A 22086-nucleotide genomic window follows, 5' to 3' on the forward strand; every position below is an offset into this window, starting at 1 on the left:
AATTGTGGCCCGCCCGTTGCTCGATCTCTGTTCCTGGGAACCAACCAGCTCCTTAGTGGCTCACAGTCTGGTGTGATCACGTGGACCCATTGGGCAGTTGGGCCTCCTAGGCCCAAAGTTCAAATCCCAGCACTGCCAAAATTCACCCTGATGTGAGAAGCCAGTCATTGCACCAGTTTTCCTGTGCTGTGCAAGTCCTGGGTCTCAGCTAGGATGGAGAATGTATACGGAACTCTATACTCATGGGAATAGTTTGTCATCCAGGTCACCACAGTTATATCTGTTATCCTATACTCAAGAAAATACACAATACATCAATGAATAAGACACAAAATAAAAGAATGACTACACCGAATGCAAGATGCTGCCCATCCATGTATGGAAATATAGATCCTCTGTTTAAATGATGAATTTATGACTATATTGGCCCCAACCAGGGCTTCATCTCAGGTCCTCGGAATGGCCTACCTCCTTAGTGCCTCACAGGCTGGTGTGTTCACCGTGACCCATTCACCAATTGAGCCTGCTAGGCCTTGAGTTCAAATCCCAACACTGCCACCAGATTTACATTGATTTGAGAAGCCAATCGATCCACCTGTTTTCCTGTCCAATGAAAGTACTGGGTCTCAACGAGGATGGAGAATTCTATATAGACAACTCTAAAACCATTCGAATGGGTTGTTATCCATGTCAGCATAGTTATATCTATCACCATACTCAATAAAATACACAATACATCCATAAATAAGACACAAAATGAAAGCCGGGCGCTGGTGGCTCACGCCTGTAATCCTAGCTACTCAGGAGGCTGAGATCTGAGGATCGCGGTTCAAAGCCAGCCTGGGCAGGAAAGACCTTGAGACTCCTATCTCCAATAAACCACCAGAAAACCGGAAGTGGTGCTGTAGCTCAAGTGGTAGAGCGCTCGCCTTGAGCTGAAGAGCTGAGGGACAGCGCCCAGGCCCAGAGTTCAAGCCCCATGACCGACCAAAAAAAAAAAAAAAGACACAAAATAAAAAGAATAACTACACTGAATGCAAGATGCATACCACACTTATAGGTAAAGAGAGATCTTATGTTTGTTGTTTTGTCCAGTCCTGGGGCTTCAAATCAGGCCCTGGACCAGGCGTGACATTGTAGTCTTCAAGGATGGTGAGATTTCCCTTCCCCCAAGGTGCAACAGAGCTACCCAGACCTCAGTTCAAATCCCAACACTGACAAAAGATTCATTCTGTTATCAGAAGCCAGTCGTTACACATGTTTTCCTCTCCTATGAAAGTCCTGAGCTTCCACTAGGATGTAGAATGCATAGGCAACCCTATTACTATGGGAACAGGTTGTCATCCATGTCCACATAGTTATACCTGTCACCATACTCAGTAAAATACACAATAACTCCATGAATTCGACACAAATTAAGAAGTGCACCGAATGCAAGATGCTGTCTACACATGTATGTAAATATAGACCCTATGTTTAAATTATGAATTCATGACTGTCTGGACCTCCCTGGGACTTGACGTCAGGTCCTGGGAATGGCCTATCTGCTTCGTTGCTCACAAGCAGGGGCCTCACCTTGACCCTTTTCCCAATTGGGTCTGATAGGCTCTGAGTTCAAATCCCAACACTGCCAAAAGATGAATCCTGATGTGAGAAGCCCATCGATTCACCTATTTTCCTGTCCTTTGAGAGTCCTGATTCTCTGCTTGGATGGAGAATGCATAGGAAACCCTATAGCCAGGGCAATAGGTTGTCTTCCATGTAAGCACTGTTATATTTGTTACCTTACTCAGTAAAATACACAATATTTACATAAGACAGAAAATAAGGAGAAAAAGTAATCCAAAGGCAAGATGCTGTCAAAACATATATGTAAATATTGATCCTATGTTTTAATTATTAATTTATGACTATCGTGACCCACCCTGGAGATCAATGTCAGATCCTGGGAATGGCCTAACTCCTTTGTTGCTCACAGGCTGGTGTGGTCACTTTGAACTATTCACCAATTGGTCCTGCTAGGCCCTGAGTTCAGATCCCAGCACTACCAACAATTGGATCAGGCAGTAAGAAACCAAGTGTGAAACTTTTTTCCTTTTCTCTGAGAGTCCTGGGTGTTAGGCATGATGGAGAACACTTCTACAAATTTAGATTCCATGTGATAGGATGTCATCAATATAATAAAGGGAATGGGTGTCATCATAGTAAATTCAATGGTAAATAAATGAATAAAACAAAAAGTACAAGGAACAACCACACCAAACGTGTATGGACTGAACACCCATAGGTAAGTACAAATCCTGCATTTTCAATGTATATAAATAGTATGTTTTCCAAGGCTGGGGCTTGAATTTTGGCTTAGAGTACAGGCCTGACTTTCTTATCTTCAAGTACGGTGAGCTTGCCCTTCTAACACAGTGCTGCAGATTTCCCCAGAACTTGAGTTCAAATCCATAGTCTGGCAGAAAAACGGGGTGAATTGCAAGCCAGGGAGCTAATTTATTTTCATTATTTTTTGCTCAGTAGGGGGTTTGAACTCAGGTTGTGGTAACTCTGCCTCAGCTTCGACACCCTATGCTGGGGTGCAGCCACTGGACATACAGTAGATCCTGAGATCCTAGACCCCCAAGCCTTGTGTGGCAAAAATGTACAGAAAAAATGCAGCGAGATGGCCTTTTTATGTTTTCTTCCTTTGCACGGTGACCCTCCTGGGTCTGAATGACATTGTTGCAAAGGGTACTTCACCTTGCATTGCTGAAGGTTGTCAGACTATTGAGGAAGTCATAGGTCCACGTGGCAATGTAGGCCTTGATTTCAAATCCTAGTCCTGACACCAATCAATGGCAGGAGATACTAAGAGACTCGTTCCCATCCATGGGAATAACAAGGGAATATTATCAATGTCAAGGTTGAATGAATTGATGGTGAATGATGCTCCTATAAAATTAGACAGCATAATTTCAGAAGACTGATTTTATTTAATATTTATGAAGCATTAAAATAATACTATTACTTACAGAATGTAATAATTTCAGGATACTGATTGATTTACTTAATAGTTTGTTAAGAATGAAAACAATAACATTAATTATATGGAGGCATTATAAATACCCAAGTATTGGTAGGAATGTAGTCTATAATACCGAATAATGTATAGACATCTCTGGCTCTCTATAAAGATATATATTTATTAGTGTACTACCATCTGCATGTCAATCTGTTCTTATTTTGTCAACCGCTGGGGCTCGATTTCAGGTACTCAGAGCTGCCTGTCAGCTCAATTTTCCACAGGATGCCAGGCTGACACTCACCCATTCATGAATTGGGCCTTGTAGGCTGTGAGTTCAGATGCCAGCACTCCCAAAAAATGAATCATGTAGTAAGAAGTTGATGCTGACACGTTTTCCTTTTCTGTGAAAGTCCTGGGTGTCAGGAAGGATGTGCAATACATATGCAAACCTATATCCTATGTAATCAATGTAATCACTGTTCTATGAGTCATATTAGTCAATAAAATGAGAAGTCAATACATGAATAAAACAAAAAATAAAATAAATAACTACACTGAATGCAATATAGAATCAACATATGTATATAAATATAAATCATATATTTAAAATGTACACAAATAGGATGTTTTCTAGTGGTGGGCATCGATTTCAGGCCTAAGGAACAGACTTTGAATTTCTTGAATTCAAGGAGGCAAGCTTCCCCTTTCTACACAGTGCAACAGCAGGGATACCTAGGCCATCAGTTCAAATTCCAGTCCTGGCAGAAAAAAAATAGCATCTCCATGCTATGTGATGCCCAATTCGTAGGTATTTCATTTGGCCTCCATTTAATGAATGCGATTGTTTAAATGCTTCATAAAGTATTAATTAATATCGACCAGTGTCCTATAATGTAATTGTGTATAGTTTTATCCTCAAATCATTCAAGTACTGCCCATTTAATCATGATATACATCACATTCCTTTGGTAGTCATATGAATAGGAATGAGTTTCATAGGATCTCCTGCCATTTGTTGGTGGTAGGACCAGGATTCAAACTGTGTGCTCCAGCTCCTACCACTTCAACCTGAGGATAGGGAACTCACAGGTCTGTCCAAGAACATCAGCAAAACCAATGATTAGTCAGGCATCAGTGGCTCTCAGCAGTCCTCCTTAAAACTTACAAGTTTGTGAAAGGAGGATCATGGTCAAAGTCACCCCAGACAGGAAAGCCCTTGAGACTCCTGTCGAACTAGTGCCAACAAAGCCAGAAGTAAAGCCATGTGGCTCCAGTGGTAGAGAGCTAGCTTTGATCAAAAGCAACTCACAGATTGTGCCCAGATCCTGAGTTCAAGGTCTGGGAACAAACAGACATAGACAACAATCTGTGCAGCCATCCGGCTAAAGCAGGTCACCCTCTTGTCCCCAACTGTCATGGACAAAGTTCCCTGGGGAATGGGCTGCGTCATTCTACCTGCATCACAGGATTCCAGCCACACCCCCATTGTTTCATGGTTCTTTCTGACCAATGGGATACAAGAATGGTGGCCACGCCCACATTCCATGCCGACCAGTAGCACCATAATTCCCTCTGTTTGTTGACACCACTTCCAGCAGTTGAGGAAGGTAGAGGTAGCTGAGTGGTGAGCAAGATACTCGAGGCCTAGGAGGAAAGGCCTTCCTCAGGCCCATCTGCCTGCCTGAGCCCTGGCCCCCTCACCCCCTTCCCCATGGAGCAGCATTTCAAACCTGGTGCTGTGGGCTCAGACCCATGGTTTTCTCAGGCAATGGTGCAATGGTGGGCCAGGAGCCAGCTTGCGGCCCGGACCTGGTCCTTGCTCCCCTGTCCTCTGCTCAGGGCCTGAGTGTGTGTCAGGCCTCTGCCATTGCTGCTTGCCACACCTGTAGCAGCTGCCAACAGCTTCTGCCAGCAACACATGTGAGTGGCTGCCACACATCCCTGCACCTTGCACCTCATATCCCCTCCTCTCTGACCTGGACCTGCGCCTCCCCTGTGCCCCACAGTCTGGCCCACGCCCTGCCACAAATGTGCCCCAGGGGTGGGGGTGGGTGTTGACCCGAGGATCTCACCCCCATCCCCAGCAGCTAGTATCCCAGGAAACGGGGAGATATATGGTTGAGTGAGGAGTGGGCGCCACAGATCCCCTGGCCTGGAGTAGTGGGAGCCACACTGCCGCACATCTGCACCCTTCCTCTCCCTGGTGAAAACCCGGTGGCTTTAGTCAGAGGTGGGGAGGAGCATGTCTACACCTGCCTTGTGGGGTCTTTTTCTTTTTTTCTGGGGATGGGAGGTGTTGGATGCAGAAGATAGACACCCTTGCTGTGTGAACCCTTGTGTTCTGTGTTCGGTCAACCTTTCACCTGAAGACAGAGAGACAGAGAGACAGAGACATAGTCAGAGAGACAGAGAGAGAGAGAGAAAATCTTTTTCCTTGTACAGCCTGACTGTGCTCAGGTGAGTGATCAGTTGGCAAATTGCAGGTGCTGCATGGATGAGTTTTCTGTCACCGGTCTGAATGTGTGTGTGTGTGTGTGTGTGTGTGTGTGTGTGTGTGTGTGTGTGTGTGTGTGTGTGTGTGTGTATGTGTGTGTGTGTGTGTGTAGAATTGGGTTGTAACCAGGAGGAAGAATGTTTTGGTAAATTCTACTGCTATTTTTCAGGCATGTATGGGCTTCACAGCTGAGGTCTGGGGGCCTGGAAAGGTGAGAGGCTTGAAGGGGACACAGCACTGTTAAATTACAAGAACAAGGGTTCTGTGTGCAATGGAGCTGGGTACTCCCTTGAGCCTGATTGGTGGCAGTGGGAGATTTAGAGGACATGGGAGTGTGGCCTGCAGGGGATGGCTTCCCAGGGGGACAGAGAGCATGACCAACACTTAGTAAGGATATGAGTTCTGCTAGTATTGAGCGCAACAGCATAGGTCAGACTCTGGGTCTTCTCATCATGACGTCTGATGGGCGAGGCCAACCCTATCTTAAATCTTGAGCTGTGATCTTCAGATCTCAGCCTCCTGAGTATGTAGGATTATAGGCATGAGCCTCTGGCACTGGGACTCTGGTTCTTTTGGTATATTAGGGTTAGACCTAAAGACCTAAGGCTTGCCAGTCAGGTCTTCCACAATGCGAGTCAAGCATTTCTGTCTTGGGCATTTCTGAGATGGAGAATTAATATATGCTCAGGCTGGGCTGGATCATGGTCCTCCTATCTGTGACAGGCATGATCCACCAGGCCTGGTCTTCTGTAGTTGGGATGGTAGACATGTAGCACCACGCTCAGTCATTGGTTTAGATGGATTGTCCCAAACTCAGTCCATGGCAGCTGATTCTTGACCAGAGGTGAAGCTCTGGGTTGGGCCTCAACCATTGGACTTCAATCTCCTAATGGTACAGTTGAGGAAACAAGGGATTAATACAGAGGGATCTCTGGAGCCGTGACAGGCACAGAGGGAGGGGCCATCTGATCCTGTTCTTGGCAATTCTGTGACTATATGATAGGAAGATTCCCAGAAAGATCTCAGATAGTGTGTGTTATTAATGGTGAAACAGGTATAGGATTATGAAACAAAACATGGCTCTTTTTCTTTATTATCCTATCCCTATGAGTAACGGGATCCTTAATTTTGTTCACTTTTGAAGCTGGGGAAACTGAGGCACAGAGAAGCCAGGTGACCTACTAATGACTCCTAGCTGACAGGAAGCTCTGTCTGACTTCTCTGCCATGCTCCTTAGGACAATGGGTGCAATTCAATCCACTTCTTGTGGTGGGAAGTCCACTTCTTTTCAGTCATGGGGCTTGAACTTTGGGCCTGGGGCAGCTCCCCAGCTCCTCAGCTCAAAGCTAGCACTCTACCACTTGCGTCACAGCACCACTTCCAGTTTTCTGGTGGTTTTTGGAGATAAGAGTTTCACAGGTGTTCCTGCCGGGCTGTCTATAAACCACGATCTTCATATCTCAGCCTCCATTATACTTAGGATTATAGGCCTGAGCCACCGGCACCTGGCTTAAGTGTAATTCTGACCTTCTTTCTTTCTCTTTCTCTCTCAGGAACTGATTCAATGGGTGCTGGAGGAGGTGGCCCAGCATCTCCATATGGTTGAAACCAAGGTGGCCCTCTCATTCTGGAGGTAGACTGTGGGTCAGGCTTTGTCTTGCTCACTATGTTGTACCAGCTCCATGAGGTAATTCCCTCTGTGCCCTGACTACACTGTGACAGTAATCCATTATCCAACTAGCCTTACTGGACTCAGTACTGTGTTCAATGCTCTTTTCTAGCAAAAATTTCTTGTTAAAATTATGATACATAGTTACAGAATGAAAATGTAATGCCATCTTAAGAAAGTCATTTAGGGTTCTGGGAATGTGGCTTCATGGTATGGTGATTGCCTAGCATGCATGAAACCCTGGGTTCAATTCCTCAGTACCACATAAATTGCAAAGGAAACACTGAAAGTGGTCCTGTGCCTCAAATGGTGGATGGTTAGCCTTGAGGAAAAAAAATAAAGCTGAGGAAAATTCCCAAGCACGAGTTATAGCTCCAGGACTGCCAAAACAACAAAAGTAGCAACAACAACAACAGTCTAAGTGAGATTTGGAAACTCTTTTTGCAAGTCTTCGCACCAAAAGGGCAGAGGCTAATTAACAGTTGTGACAGAAGAGAAGGAATAACTCCAGATGGAAAGAAAAAATGATCGTAACTAAGGTATAGCAGAAACCGTTCTAGGAAACCATTTTTGGATATTGAAGAACTAGTTATCAACTAGGCTTATTCCTCATTGCCTTTAGCATTCCAAATCTCCTAGGCTAGTTCTTAATCTCTGTGTGATAAATGTATCTCCTTCTATGCTGTTCTTTCCCACCTGATATCCTTTGCTTTCTAAAAATCTGTCTTTCTATATTTCTCTGTGAACAGTTTCTGATACTAAATACACTTACAAAGATGGAAGAGGATGCTAATGTAAGAGTCCCATAGCTCATGGGTCATTAATGTAACAAAATGGGAAAGGAGGACATATTTTTTGCTAACTCAATCATTCTGGCAAGCTTCAATGTCACATCATTTGGTTCAGATTTCCATTCTTTGTCTACATAGTGACATTAAGTGCACAGAAATGCAAATATGAGCCGGGTGTTGGTGGCTCATGTCTGTAATCCTAGCTACTCAGGAGGTTGAGACCAGAGGATTGTGGTTCAAAGCCAGCCTGGTCAGGAAAGTCCATGAAACACTTACCTTCAATTAACTCCAGATACTCGGATGTGGTGCTGTAGCTAAAGTGGTAGAGTGCTCAATTTGTGCTGAAGAGCTGAGAGACAATGCCAAGGATCAATATTCAATAATCACAACCAACAAAAAATTACAAATATGGCTTTAATTTTCCCTCAAAGGAATGATGAAGTCAATAGTAATCTTCCCAAATGATTGAGTAGTTCACCTACTTTTGCTGAGTTATTTGTTATGGCTTCTTTGCTAAACATATTCTCTTCTTTAAAAATTGCCAAATAGTAACTTTATAATAAACTTCATCTAATATTTCTTGGTTCAAAAGAGAAGTACATACAGTTGATGTCACTTAGCTTTCTTATTGTCTTAGTTCAAAGCCAACCCAGGAAAGAGAGTCTGTCAACACGTATCTGTAATTAAACACCAAAAATCCCGAAGTGGAGGTTTGGCTCAAGCAGCGGAGTACTAGCTTTGGGCCAGGTGGGAAAGAAAGACAACTGTTCAGGGACAGTGGCCAGTCTCTAAGTTCAAGCCCCAGAACCAGCACAAACTAAATAAACAAGGAAACAAAACAAACCCTGGGTATTTCTTTGGGACTCTCCTTAAAATAGTGGTGGTCTGAAAATAGGCTGCTTTTGCTTATCATACTCACTGGATCCTGCTTTTTTGGAATCCTTATTGCTATGGAAAACTCAGGACTTGACTAAAGGAATTGATAACTGATTCCTGCAACAAGAGAATCATCTCAGGAGTGAAACATCCATCCATAAGACAATTTAAAGCCTCCATATCTTTGCTTCTTTGCAGTAGAACATTTTTAAAATAAAGTGACTTCCTTTTGTTCTATACTGGCCTTCAAATGACACATTGTTTCCTTTTGTAATACTCTCAACCAGAAGTTCACAGACAAGTTTTATATGAGTAAAGGACACACTCACAAAAGTCAGGGACAGAATTTCCTTCCAGCCTAGGATCCTTTTCTTATACAGTAAAAAAGAAAGCAATAGTTAACTTGAACTTTGTCATTTCTCTATGTTCGATTCCTCTCCTGGGATCAGTTTCCACATCCAGTAACAGTTACTTCCACTTACTTCCAGTAACAATCTATGGTGCTGCTCCGGAAAAAAAATGAATGTTTTCTTGCTTCATTGAAATAGCACAAAGATACTTTTGGCCATGAGGTAACACGTGTTTCAGAGACAACTTAGTAAAGAGAAATGAAATTTAAATTGCTTATAAATACATTATCCATGAGAACATTTTGTTCAAACTTCCTATGTGCTCTGTAAATTAAGGTGAATTTTAAATGGGAAGAAGGTTCTCAGATCATTTTTGTGAGTCTATGTGCTGCGCATGAATTTCCCAAGTGTACATGAGTTAAGAGTAAGACAAACAATAGCAATTATAAGAGAAAAAGAAGTTCTGTGTTTATGTATAAGTGTTCAATAAAATATAGAAGACTCAACAAATAAGAAAACATTGAAAAAATAAAGCCAAATCCAATATGTAGATTTATGAGAGTGATATAGAGAAAGCATTACTCCTAAGTGGAACATGAAGCATGAGGCCACTGCCTTTCTAAATCACGCTTGCTAATCACGTAAATGTGCAAAAAGGAGAATGGAAGAATGATTCTGTTTCCAATGCAAGTCAGATATAGGAGAGTCTACACGTAACTGGAAAAAAAGAATCCATCTTGAGAGAACAGGAATTATACCAGCAATGAACCTGGTGGCTAAGATCACATTCCTTATTCTTTCCTTTTCTTATATTCTTTTTGTTGTTGTTTTTGTTGTTTGTGGCACTTGAAATATAGGACAGGTTGCTGTCCCTCTGAAACGCAGCTCAAGGCTAGGGCTCTTGCACTTGAGCCACAGTGCCACTTCCAATTTTCTAGTAATTATTGGAGAAAAGAGTCTCCAGGACTTTCCTACCCGTGCTGACTTTAAACCCCAATCCTCAGATTTCACAACAACTTGGTTTATGATCACATTTCTAACAGTGTACACTCAGGATATGTAATGTATATGTTCATCTATCTTTATATGAATTCTTGAGTTAAAAATCTGGGCTACAGGTTAGACTTTACACTCGCAAAAGTGTTTGAAGTTTAAAAGTTGATACTCCTGGAAAAATAAAACCTAAGAATGTAAAGGAGTCTGGGAAGTTCAATTTGCATCCAGCTTGGACAGTATAGGCTTTGAGACACTACCTATAATTAATCAGCCAAAAGCTAGAATACCAGTCACGAGCAACATTGCTGAATAACAGCTTTAGGTTTTTGCATACATACATATGAACATACACATACACACAGAGGCACTTATAGGTGCACACAAAAAGACACAAATGAAACAACTCTCAGAATATGTAGAAAAGTTAGAAAACAATAGAAAATAAGTCCTGAGTAAGATTAGAATCAAATGATAATTTTAAATATTAGAAAGCCTTCAAGTGAACATTCCCCCAGAAGTTGAGAATATTACATAGGTAGGGACCAGAGATAGTAAGAAAGTCAAGTAATCATTATTATTATAGGATCCATGGTGGAATGAATCAGGGAACCCTGCAGGTGCATCTGAAAATGTTCATATCCTGTGTCAAATGTTAAAACATCTTTGAAAATAGTACATAAACAGTCTGAGCATTCAGTCTAGTGGATAAGATCATAGGAGAAGTTCAGAATTGCTAGTCTGTTTCTAGATTAAATAAACAAACTATGGCAGGGCAAAGTGCTACAAGCTTGGAATTCTAGCACTCAAACAGGAGATTAGAGAGTGGAATTACATAACGATACCTTCCCTGGACCAGGTAGAATAATTTTGACTCAGTAAAACAAACCAAACAACAAAAAAGGAATACACAGTTGGAAGTTTGGGCTAATTTTGTCATTATGTTTTGAGAAGTCAAGTTTCCTATTGAATGCAACTCATATATATCCTCACTTGTGTTTTAAATGCTCTCATCATTACAGAACATTCCTAGATGAAAAATAGCTCATGATTCCCATCCAAAAATTTGCAAAAGTAAGTCAGCCTCATTCTGTTGGATTCCAAATTAATGTTGAAGGATTACAAAAGCTTAAATCTGGAGAAATAGCAAAGTTCGTCTAATGTAGGACTTTGTAGACCTTGTTAAATTAGAATTTAGATTTAAAATATATTTTTTGGTTTTATTTGTAATTTCATATTCTATAGTATACTACAAAATTATTTTTAAGTAGAGGGATTAATTGTTAAATTCACAAATGATTCTGGCATTCTATTTGTCTAGATATTCTTTCAAGAGAGTTATAATTAGAACATAGTTAATAGACAATTCCCACAGTTCATGTATACTATGTTAATGTGAATAATCTAGACAGAGTTGCCAAAAAATGGATGACATTAATTTATACATTTAGAAAAAACAATTTTTAAGGGTTTGGTTTAATATGGTATGAAGAGAGTAATTGTGTGACATCTTCTTTCTTCTACCTATATGTAAAACAGGAAGTCATTTCCTTATTTACGTGCCTCTGTATACATGGAGAAAAATGCTAGGTTTGGGGTTTCTTTTCAATTTTGTTTTTGTTTTATTGGTTCATCCTAGAGCTTGAACTCTTGGCCTGTACAGTGTCTCTGAGCCTGTTGATGCTCAAGTCTCGTGCCCTACCACTTCAACCTCAGTGCCACTTGAGTCTGGCTTTTGTGGAGAATTTTTTTGGAGATAAGATTCTAAGAAACCTTCCTGCCTGGGTGGGCTTTGAACCATAATTTTTTTATCTTAGCATCCTGAATATCTATGATAGTTAAAAAAGTATAAATATAAATAATATTTGCAAGTGTTCTGATCTCAAGAATACCAGTGGAGGAAAAATGATGCAGATCAATGTATTGTGGTGTTCTTTTCAGAACAAGGAGGGCGTCACATTAGCAGAGGTGTAGTATTTTTTCAAAATAGAGATAAGGTATTCATGATGTGAATTAAGGAATTTTAAGGTGCCCCTTAAAAGTTGGAAACTGTTGGGCTAGGATGATTTTATGGCATAAATCTTGGGATTGATAGTCATAGAAATAATAGCTTACGCTGTTAAACAATAGCTTACTCTTGAAGAAATAATTATTACACATGCTTCATAGTTTTATCCTCTACCACAATGTGGTTATTTTTCTGTTGACTTCTCAGTCTGTAACACCCCATTGGAAACTACATTTATTGCACAATTATATAACATGCAAACAGGTACTGTTTAGAATCTCTCAGGAATGTTGAGAATTTAAAAATGAGTAGTTATTAGTCATAGGAATTTTGAAGAACACATATATTCTGTCCTCTTAACAACTTACTTTTAAAAGTTATGGGTTTCCATAGCATTTTAAACAGTTTTCTGTTTTATAATGAGAAAGTACTAAATTTATTCTTTTTTGAAAAATTTGGCAAGTATATTGTGAAAATATTGTCTAGTTGGATAACATTCAAGTTGATGACCCTCTGATAAATAAGGGGTAATTAATACAAATTAGATGCCAAATAGTATTGATTTTTAAAATATTACTACATAAAGAATATTATTTCCTGTGCCAATACAGTGAAATTATATTTTACGCAGCTTATTTTTCAATTTTATTATCAAACTGATGTACAGTGGGGTTACAGTAATTGTAAGGTATTAAATCATAACTTTTCAAATTTGTTAACCTTTTCTCATTTTTTTCACAGTTTTCCTTCACCCCTTCATCCCTCACAAGTTGTAATGTACATTTCCAATATATTGTCTTGTGAGTATTGCTATTGCATTGGTTTGCCTTTTGTCCTTTGGCTCACCATTATGCTTTTCCTCTTCCCTTCGCTAATTAAGGTAAATGTATATACAATACAAAATGATATATCAGAAGGATAAACCACAGGGGGAAAACCCAAAGAAAACAGAAATCACATAGTTCATCAAAAACAACAACCACAAATGAAAAAATCTGGTTCCATATCTTGGAATTAATTGTGCTTAGCATCAGCTAATATGGTTATATATACGGATAACAAAGCCACTGGAATATAATAGCTGCCTGGATACTATATCATGAAAATAGCATGTTAACTTTTTGATGGTAATGGTGGAATTAGGATTGGTGAATTAGCGGTTCTGATAAAGGATTTTCAAGAGTTTTAAAGTTATGACAGGTAAATTTTAATTGTTCAAAATTTTAACAACTTAGCCTATTACGAAAATTTAAATTGCCTGGAAGAATAGTCTTTCATGCAAAGAAATCCAAGGAGATTTAGTAGAGTAGAGAGGGAGCAATGTGTATTAAGATGGCTCTTTTTCACACTAAACAAACAAACATGTAAATCCTGTAGGGTTCCTTGGAATTGTCCTTAACCAGGAAATATATTTTCACTGTTTGAAACAAGGTTGTATTGGAATTTAAATTCAAAGTTATTAAAAAAAATAAGGCATCAAAATTTGTGAATTTACCTTTAATTACCAAAGAGTAATTATCTGAAAAAGATAATTTGAGTCAAAATATTTAGGGACAAAGTGCTCTTCACAATGAAAGAAGGTGTTGGGATTACACATTTTTGTTTGTAACACTTTCCACAAAATCTTTTGATGTGAAGCAGTGAAACACAGAAAAAAATCTGATTGGATACTTCAAACCAATGATTTCACATTTCTAAGTGGCTTACAAAAGTAATATCCTTATTAATATGAGATAGTGAAGACTTCTGTTATTACATATGCCAAAAAGTTCAGACAAGAATTGAGCAAATGGAAAAGTTAATAAAAAAAGTTTTCTTAGAAGACTTAGCTAAGTATATTGTATTCAGCAGTGAAGGAGAGGCCAAAACTTTTTGATATAAATTGTGTTAGTATTTTTACTCCCTAAAGTGAGTTTACAGAGCCTATTTGGCTCACTACAATGCAGAACTGATTGAATGAAGACATGAAAATAAATTCCACATCCAAATGAGGCAACTTAAAGAGTTTTAAAAGAGAAATAATGAAGATTTCACAGTGGTGTAGCCCATATAGTCCTTCAGCTTCACTAGACATGAAGCCAAGAAGCTGTGATTAATTGGAACTCCGGCAAGAGCTAAGAGGAGGACATAGAAGTAGGAAATAGAAGCATTGTCCTTTTGTAACAGACACTGTCTTCCAAGGTATGGGTCATTTAATTCTATTCTCCTCCATCCATCTTGGTGAACAAATGCAAGACCAAGAGAAAAAAAATCTATTGAAATAATTTTGCCTAGAATAACTTCACTGTTCCTAATATGGTATCTAAGGAGAATCTTAAGAGAGAGAAGATAAAAGTGCAGTATTTTTTGTTTCCTATCAGCATCTTGTTAGGAAAATATATCTTTGAGCTTAGACAATTCTGATTGAACCAACAAGTGATGGAGTACTTATTTTTGTGGGCATTTTAGACACAAGAAATCTTTTAAGGTAAAAGAAAAAAATAGCCAAATATTTGTGATCACAGCTTCTAGGGCTGTATTCTGGAGACAAAGTTTTACATTAGATTTCTCCTCATTAACATTAATGTTGTTTCATGGCAACCAAATGCAAGAGGGATATTTAATGGACTCACTTGGCCAATTAAACAGCATGAAAGAAGAAAATGGCAAATAATATTTAATGAATTACTTTGCCAGAAGAAAGAAGGAAAAATATAATTCAAAATCAATTGACTTAAAAGTATGAAGAAAGAGTAGTGAAGAGAGATTAGAGAAAATATAGAGTATTGTTTTCTCTCCAGTGGAGTAATGGGTTCATGATCTTGTTTCTTCCACTCTAACCTCACAAGCTACCAAGTGTGTCTCAGGACTGGATTATCCAGTTCAGACAGAAAACTCGTAGAAGAAAGATACTATTTGCAGCAGATTTAGGTGATTTATAACCTTAGACATTCTATTTAATTCTGTTCAAAATTCTCCCCTATGCCAAACTTCCCTCTTTGAACAGTTTTGTTTGCTTTTCCCAAGACTGCCCTTCATTAATTGATTAAAATTTTGAGAGGTCATATTCATACTCTCTGGAGATTGCTGTTTGGTTGTGATTTTTCTGTTTTTTTGTTTCTTATGTTTTTTAACTGAATTTTAAAAGGTTGTGCAATTGTTTTACAATTAAATATGTGCATCTAATTGTCCAATGCTCCTAGATCTGAGTCACTCCTTCCATCATTCTCAACCAACCCTTTCTCCAAGATTTATTTCCAATTTACCACTTCCTTTATCATATGTTTACATTGAATATTCTAGCTGTACTTGCCCCTTGTTCATTTTTCATTCACTCTATGTCTTTACTATAATTCCTCTCTGGTTTCAACTTCCTGATATTGTGTTAAACTGTCTATTAATACTTTGAATGGTTTATATGCATTCTATGGACTTTCAATCCTGCATATTCTTGAACTGATGTCAGCTTATATTTCCATAATTGATTCATCTGCAGCAACAATTTGCTGGAGACTGGAGAGGTGAAGCACCTAAACAAGATTTTATTCTCATCCATTTGGAAGATTAATCTTTAGTCAAAAAGAAAGTTAAAAAAATGGCTTAGAATGTATTCCTAACTACGAATTTTTATAAATGACTTTGTACAATGGTGTGATTCTTTTATTTTACATGGAATAATATTTTCTACTGCCTCTAAGTTTTGGAAAAAGAAGAAAATTAAAATTTATTCCAAAAGAGGAATATGATAAAAATAGAAGACAGATATTATGTTTGTCATATCTCTGATGAATACCCATATTCAAGACTTAAAGTCATATTTCTTACTATGTTAGACAGAGGGAAAACATAAAATAACATATGATAAGGCAACTATTTGTGACTTTTTAAAGTGTACCTTATTAAATGATGAAATTTATTAGCTCAGGTTTGGGTTTGAAATTTAGGAGGTTAACCTATTTAACACATTTCTGGAAGGCCCTTACTGAAAAACACAAATTGTGGGTGGTACTATTTCTACAATTTAATGAATGGTTGAACGTGTTTGGCATTAGTGCTGTGTAAAAAATTCAACTCTACTGTAACTTGCTCCCTACACTTAAAAAACTTGTAATGTCACTAAGTATCATCAACTTGTAAACCGTCATTTTGACGAATGTGATTTTAAAAAGTTTATTTGAAAAGGAAGACACTTTCAGAAGATTAAATGTAGATTATCATTGGTTTGAGAGTGACATTTTTATACCACAGAACCATGTTGTACTGAAGTCCCAGTGTTTTGAAGCACTCCGTAATGCTTCAAATATTTTTCTGAATTACATTTGACCTCTAAGTCAAGTTTTTTGGGCTTTGGTAGACCAATTATGGATCTATCCTTCAAGGAACTATTTTTTGGGCCACGTATGTTGGAATAAAATCTTTCATTAATCATAGGGGAGGGGTATTAAAAATAATCTTATGACACATTGTGAACTTGTTCACTCATATGGGCTGGTCATCTATAAGTTGAATGTTTTAATTACAGTACTTTCTCTTAAATTTTCTTATTTCATTCTTCAAGTTGCCTTGCATTCCACAATTGCTTACTGCTAATTCCAGCATTTCAAGGAATTGGGGCCCTGAAATATAGGAAATGAGAAATTGAGATTGGTCTTCAATTACTATGTGCTGACATGTTGCATGGGCCTTGGTGAGAAGTCTTGCCCCTGTTATCTGATGATGCAGGTAACTGGGACCTGGGATCCTAGGACCCATGGGGACTGCAGAAGAATAATGTTTTTTTAGACATCTTAGCAAAATTTAGGTATAATCAATAGGAATGCTCCCGAAATATGGAGAAAAACAGTTTGGGACAAGAGAGTTAAAACAATAAACAGAGCAGCAGAGTAAAATGCATTATAGATTAGAGGAAAACATTGTTTTTTTACCATGTGGATTCAGAAGACCAAGAACAGTTAGGATATATCACAAGTTAATACTAAAGACATTGCATTGATACTTTTTATATTCTAATATATATTTTAAACCTAATTATTTATATTCCAATTCTATTTATTGGAATAAATAAATATCAATTTATTTGTCCAATTATCAACTAATTCTAGTAAGTTTTACTTTGTGAAATATAAAATCAGCACATATAAATATAAAATATATAACTATATATAATATAATTAAAAGGCACAGGTTTGCATTGTTTTGTTGTAGTTACTGTATCAAAGGCAACTCTGTTTTAAAGTATTATTCCATTATCTCTACCTTAGTGTTTGATAGAGTTAGACCTAAAGCTTTACCATTTGTAGATTTACAGCATGGAGGCAAGAGGAAACACTGTGATTAAAACAGTATCAATTTAATGCCTAATAACGAGGAGAAACATATGAACTTCTCCTGCAACTATGAAAATATTTGGTGATAAAAAGGCAGTAGTTTAAGTTCCTGCCTGGTTGGATGGTAGGCAGGCCAGGACATTAAGTAATCATGCATATGAACAATTTTTTTACCTTCTTGGCTTTAGCTACTTTTGAAATGGAATGTATAATAAACAATTATATTTTGATAAAATACCTTCTAGTCTGAACAGTTCTGTTTGAACTGTTCATCTCTCTATGATCCCTTGTAACCAAGATTAGTTTTGCTCTAGTAAGACAATCTATGCTGTCAGGGTAAGATATTCTGGTGGGTCTGTTCCCACATGGAAGAAGGGTAAAGGCTCAGGTAGACATTTGTGACAGTAACACCTCATTTGGGAAAATATCAGCTGAAGAAGTTTAGAAGTACCTCTTAAGCAACGCTTACTTTGAATCCATTAGGTCCACATAGCTAACACAGTTGGATAAATAAGTTCTTGAAAAAGCCATCACCTTGGACCTATCTATAAATAATTGAGAGTACGATCAAATTCCAAATAAAAAGACTTAAGATAGTCATTGACAAAAAATTTGCAAATGTGAGCAATTGACTGATCAATATAATTTTTTCTACTATTCACAGAATTTTAGGGAAATAAGATCGATAACATTGTTCGGAACAATACAGTTTCCTTGTTACAAGTAGGCACCCATAGATATAGGCTTGTATAAAGATTGCATCATTAACTACTTAAATTTAGAGGATACTACATGCTTCAGCAGCACGAATACTCAAATTACAATGCAGAGATTAACATGGCACTTGCACAAGGATAATATGAAAATTTGAGAAGTATTCCATATGTTTCATTCTTCAGATGCAAGAAATGAAAAACAGTTATTAAAAAGTTGATTACAAAATTTCAACTGTAACAATACACGTAATTCATATAATTAAATTTAGTTTGACATCAGTGTATTAAATATTCACCTCAGAAAGGCGTTTACATAGCATAAACTTTAAAAAACTTTTCAAATTAGACAACATTGTCATTTTATCCCAAAGAAAAATAATATTAAGACCTAGAAAAAAAGGAATCAAACTGTTTCTATATGGAATGCAATCAGAAAGGACACATTAATGAACCTAAATATTATAAAATAATGTAGAATTCAAAGTATATCTAGGAGAAAATAAAGTAAATTATGAACATTATGCAAACATAGAATATAGTATATTTTAAAATATGCTTTTTCAGACAAGCACCAGAAATATTTTAGTTTCTGTACTACTCATTTCAACAGGTAAGTTAAAATTGTTTCTGATTAAAAAATCACAAACTCTGAAGAAATCATTATACATGTATACAAAAACTATTGAATACATTTTGACATCCAATGCAGGCAATTCACTTGGAAGAATTCTGCGGAATCCATGAATTTTTACAGTAAAATATTGGTGTTGCCGGGCATATGTGGCTTATGCCTATAATGCTAGCTACACAAGAGGCTGAGATCTGAGGATGATGGTTCTAAGGCAGCCTGGGAAGGAAAGTCTGTGGTACTCTTATCTCCAATAAACCACTAGAAAACTGGAAGTGGAGCTGAGGCTCAAGTAGTAGAGCGCTCACCTTGAGCTGAAGAGCACTGAGATAGCTCCCAGGCCCAGAGTTCAAGCCCCATGACAGACCAAAATAAAATATATTGCTCTTATTTGGATTGTGAAAATATTTTGTAGGGACACAAAAGATCGACTTGCATTTTTGAAATTTAAGAAACTTAACCCGACCATTAGGACATAGGTGAACAATTTGTACAGCCTTCCACAACTTCATAGAAGTAGTGATACATACTTATCCTTTTGGCAATATCAAATGCAATTTTTTCTATGTTGTTCTCCAGGCCTGGTTTTATATAATGGTTCAACAGATGGAGATCCAGCGTATCTTTGCTACCTCAATTCTCAGCAGCAAGATGTAAGGGGGACAAGAGGCCTTTAGTTGGGCATTGGTATTTGCATCATGATGAAGTAATAAAGAAGTCACTCCGGTATTATTCCACGTATATGCACTGTGCAGGGGTGTCCAGTCATCTACATTATTGCATGTACCGCTTGAGACACCAACTCACTGACAATGTCTAATTGTCCACTGTACGCTTCTCGATGAAGAGGGGTATACTCATCGTCATCCCTACTATTCACATGAGTGGCCTTTTGGGAAAGAAGTCTCCGCACTGTAGTAAGCCGAATATTTTTGGCAGCCCAATGAAGAAATTTGCTTGGATCCTTCTCCATTTTTTTCTTGCAATTGATATCATTCCTTATTTTTTCATCTTGTTCTTCATATTCCTAAGAATTGCCTAACCAGAAACTTTGAGTGCCAGTGGGAATGAGGTGTCCATGTATTTTCCTAATAGTTCACATTGGTTGAACTGGTCAGAAATATCCAATGATTTTTCTGCAACTGTTTATTCACCATGATTTATTTTCTCTTTTTCCAATTTTACTATTCGAAATTATTCTAACTGGAGAGTAGGGAATTGATGGAGAGCAGAGGAAAGATGTTCCTCCGTATTCAAATGTACACACTGACAATGAGGACCAGTGATATCTTCATGTGCAGCTTATTCTAGGAATGAGAAATTAGGAAATAACGCCTTCTATATAAATGACTTGGGAAATGGCAGAGCAAAAACTGAAATGATGCAACCAAAAATATGAAAGCAAAGTAAATCAGGATAATTATGGAGCAATCATATTATCTATGAGAACTAAGAAAGGGAGAGAGAGAGACAGATGATGTGCAATGACCTAGCTAGCCACAAAATCCATGCCTCTGATGAATTTATAGAGCAAACAGAATTTTATTTTTTAAAAAAGTGGGAATAGAATTTATGTATTTACTTGAAATTAGTAAATACATTTATAGTAGCCTACATAAAGAGACATAACTTTGACCAAATTACAGACAATAAACTAATTCCTTGATAATTATAGCAACAGATATGACTGAAATCAGGTGAATCAACTTTTCCTGTATAATGAAGAAATAGGAAGGTAGTAAAGCAGCTAGAGAAGGCAGGGAGATTGTATCTGTGACAAAACTTTGTGCAAATTGGTATTGAGGATTTCTTACCGGTGATCCACTTTCACTGGAGGCATGATACTGAACTATAGATTTCTGATTCTGAATTATTGATTTGATCATTATATTCTCCAAGAAGAAAAATGAGAATTGATAGTTAAGGACTACTAATACATTTTGACCTTCTCACTAAGCACTTTCAATTATTGAAATCACATGAAGACAATAGACAGGCCTACTTTTTTAGATGAAAGCAAGTGTCTTTAAAAAAAAAAAACAAGGAATGTATGTAGTCATGCAAAGGACTTCTATTTTACCAATGCCTCATACATTTTTCTAATGTTGGGTAACAATAAATAATGGATCTATTAGAAAGCTCTTAAGGATCATATGTTCAATAGTGAGTTCTCTTACACTATAATATGGTATTTTTTGTGTATGGTCTTAAGAATAATTTACATTACTAACTTGAATTTCTGACAGGACAGTATCATCACTGTACATCTTGCTTCTATACTCTCAGTTTTAAATTACTATTTAAGTATGTGCATTAGATAACTATAGAGGAAAAAGTAGAAGCCACACTGATGGCTTATGTCTTTAGTAGTAGTTAATCAGAAAGATGAAATCTGAGGATTGTGGTTTGAAAGCAGACCAAGAAAAAAAATGTCCATTAGATTCTGATTTGAAAGTAACCAGAAAAAGCTAGAAATGGAGCTGTGGTACAAGCAGTAAAATGCTAGCCTTGAGAAAACTGAAACAAAAAATAAATTCTGGGACAATGCCAGGCCCTGAGTTCAAGCCCTAGTATTAGCACCAAACTAATTAATAAGGTAATCAATTAATTAAAAATAAACTAAGTGGTCACATTTGGAGAGTCAGGTAAAATGTAACATGGGTGGTGATGGTTCATGTATTATTTTGTAATAAGGCATATTATCATTTGTCCTAATCACTAATATTTTATTTGAAATTTTTTGTACAATAAACCCTGAATTTAGCATGCATGTATATGTGTGTGTACATGTGCGAACATGTGTATACATGTATATGTGTGTGTGTGCTTTTGCAATGTTGCTTGACAATCTGGACATGGTGAGGCTGAAAAGAGCTAACTGTGTTGCAATGTTTTATTTATCAGTGTTCTGTCATGTCATTTCAGTGGAACCACCCTTCTGTACATATTATTTGTCTACTAAAAAAGTCATCATAATCAAAGCATTTACAGCATTAAGTTAGATAAACAGACCACTTTCAGCTCTTATTGTATGTGAGGTAAGAAGATACAGACATAATTAGGTAGTAAGTTATTGCTGTAAGATCATTGTCAGTACAAAATTCATATTTGACCTCTTAAATTGGTTATATTTTTAAGATACACTCATGGAGTGATTTGGACCGACTTGACCAAATAGGTATTACTCTCTGGTTATTCTTGTGAAACACAAGTTGGATAAACTCCGGATTTCTGTAGAAAATCAC

The 22086-nt window shown here is 37.6% G+C and overlaps 1 pseudogene; it reads left to right on the forward strand.

Moving 5' to 3' along the window:
* The first annotated feature begins 18289 nt into the window (after window positions 1-18289).
* On the forward strand, window positions 18290-18386 carry LOC138805056 (U6 spliceosomal RNA; annotated as a pseudogene).
* The last annotated feature ends 3700 nt before the right edge of the window (window positions 18387-22086 follow it).

The sequence above is a fragment of the Dipodomys merriami genome, unplaced genomic scaffold (assembly GCF_024711535.1).
Source record: "Dipodomys merriami isolate MVZ:Mamm:240054 unplaced genomic scaffold, mDipMer1.0.p SCAF_383, whole genome shotgun sequence".
Classification (NCBI taxonomy): domain Eukaryota; kingdom Metazoa; phylum Chordata; class Mammalia; order Rodentia; family Heteromyidae; genus Dipodomys; species Dipodomys merriami.